The sequence below is a fragment of the Nerophis lumbriciformis genome, linkage group LG07 (assembly GCF_033978685.3).
Source record: "Nerophis lumbriciformis linkage group LG07, RoL_Nlum_v2.1, whole genome shotgun sequence".
In the NCBI taxonomy this organism is placed as follows: Eukaryota; Metazoa; Chordata; class Actinopteri; order Syngnathiformes; family Syngnathidae; genus Nerophis; species Nerophis lumbriciformis.
Genome location: NC_084554.2, coordinates 22,361,771 through 22,364,104, shown reverse-complemented (window position 1 = coordinate 22,364,104; position 2,334 = coordinate 22,361,771). Strand labels below are relative to the sequence as shown.

Genomic DNA, 2,334 nt, shown 5'->3' with positions numbered 1-2,334 from the left:
GACAGAATACTGTCATATTGAGTAAAACCTAATTTTTGTATTTTTAAACCTTACCAAAATACCTGATTCCGGTAAAACTCACATAGATTCAATATTACAGGCATTTTAAGACGGATTGCAAAATTGGTTTTGGAGTTAAGTTTTTACAACTTTCATATTAATTATGACAGTTATACTGTCACATTGAGTAAAAAAAACTAACTTGTGTGATGGACCCGAGTGGTGGAAATTTAAAATCTAATACAATTTTGATTAAAACTAATATAACTATTAAGAACCCAATGCAGTGAGAGCAACCGTCCCAAAATAAGTAAATATAATGATGTTGATTTACAATTCATTACAATACAAATTAAAAACAGTCAAGTTAATAACACTAAAAATACCAATTGGTAAACAATAATATGGTCAGTGTACAGCCGCGACAGGCGTGGTCAGTGTCCTGGCTCCGCTCACTTCCACGGCGGCCTCCTGCACACAAATTAAAATCAGAGGCAGGCCACGGGGATAAAATAATTTAAAAATACGGAGACGCTCTCAGGGCTGACGTCACACTTACACACAAGGCAGGGTTTCCCCTGCCCCTGCTGTAATTCTGCGCAGGCGTATTGGGTACGCCCACCCTCCTCGCCAGTCTCCGGTCACTCGCAGGACCTACGTGGCCGTACTTGTTCCGGCTCGCTCCGCCTCTTGGTCTCTCCCGGGGGTCACCGCAGGTCTGCGGGTCCCGATCGCTCCTGCTCACAGAACCACACAGCCAGCGCATGATGCACGAGCCGCAAGCCCACAGCCCAAGGCAGTTGAATACCCCTGCAAATCCACAAGGCACGACCCTTACTTTGGAAGCAGAGTTTCCTCTGCCCCTGCAAGTTGTGGGATTCTGGGGGTTCGCTACGGTAGCCTGCAGGTCTGCTGGGTAGTCCTGGGGATTCCTTCCCAACCTGCGCGCGTTCACCCGGTCCTTCTTGTCAAGTCTCCCGATCCTCCTGGTCGCTCCTTTTTAAATGTGTGCAGCCCTAATGCTCCACAGGTGCGTCTGATTTCAGGTGCCGTTCAATTGGGCACTTTGGTTGTCAGAGGCAACAAGCTAAAAGGGGCAACGTCTTAAAATGCCAGCAAATAACTATAATATAAACTCACAAAGATACATTTCTCCAGGCTTTATTAGCCATTTTGAATGTGTGGTTTAGTAGTTGTGTTTAAATAACTGTCAAATTGAGTGTGACTGTCATAGTGAGAAAAATCCTTACAAAAAAAACTTAAAAAAACAACTGTTTCTAGTTAAACTCACATGGATACAATATTACAGGTATTTTTTTTTATACATAATGTAATTTGGTTTTGGAGTCATGTTTATATAACTTTCAGATTTAGTATGAGAGTTATACTGTCATAGTGAGTAAAACAAAAACTAACTTGTGTCTTTACAAACCTTACAAAATATTTTTTTTTTCCCAGTAAAACTCACAAAGATACATTTATCCAGGCATTATTAGCCATTTTGTATGTGTGGTTTAGTAGTTATGTTTAAATAACTGTCAGATTGAGTGTGACAGTATACTGTCATAGTGTGAAAAAACCTTACAAAAACAACTGTTTCTAAATAAACTCACATGGATGCAATATTACAGGTATTTTTAGACATAATGCAGTTTGGTTTTGGAGGTATGTTTACATAAATTTCATATTTAGTATGACAGTTATACTGTCATAGTGAGTAAAAAAAACAAATAACTTGTGTCTTACAAACCTTACAAAATATTTTTTTCCATTAAAACTCACGAAGATACATTTCTCCAGGCATTATTAGCCATTTTGCATGTGTGGTTTAGTTATGTTTAAATATTGAGTGTGGCAGTTATACTGTCCTTATGAAGAAAACCTAATTTTTGCATTTTTAAACCATAAAAAAATGCCTGATTCTACTAAAATTCACACAGATACAACATCCATCCATCCATCCATTTCTACCGCTTATTCCCTTTGGGGTCGCGGGGGGCGCTGGAGCCTATCTCAGCTACTAACTTTCATATTTAGTATGACAGTTATACTGTCATATTGAATAAAAAAACTAACTTGTGTCTTTACAAACCTTACAAAATATTGTTTTCCAGTAAAACTCACAAAGATACATTTCTCCAGGCATTATTAGCCATTTTGAATTCGTGGTTTGGTAGATATGTTTAAATAACTGTCAGATTGAGTATGATAGTATACCGGTACTGTCATAGTGAGAAAAAAAACATATTTTGTATTTGCAAACCTTTCAAAAACAACTGATTCTAGCTCAACTCAATGGATACAATATTACAGGTATTATTAGACATAATGCAT

At 38.1% G+C, this 2,334-nt stretch overlaps 1 long non-coding RNA gene across 1 annotated transcript; it reads right to left on the bottom strand.

Moving 5' to 3' along the window:
* Positions 1-352: 352 nt before the first annotated feature.
* On the bottom strand, positions 353-984 carry LOC133609254 (uncharacterized). Its single transcript, XR_009815689.2, has 3 exons — positions 839-984; positions 560-737; positions 353-471 (listed from the first exon to the last, which is right to left on the bottom strand). It is a non-coding gene; the product is annotated as an uncharacterized lncRNA (long non-coding RNA).
* Between the last annotated feature and the right edge of the window lie 1,350 nt (positions 985-2,334).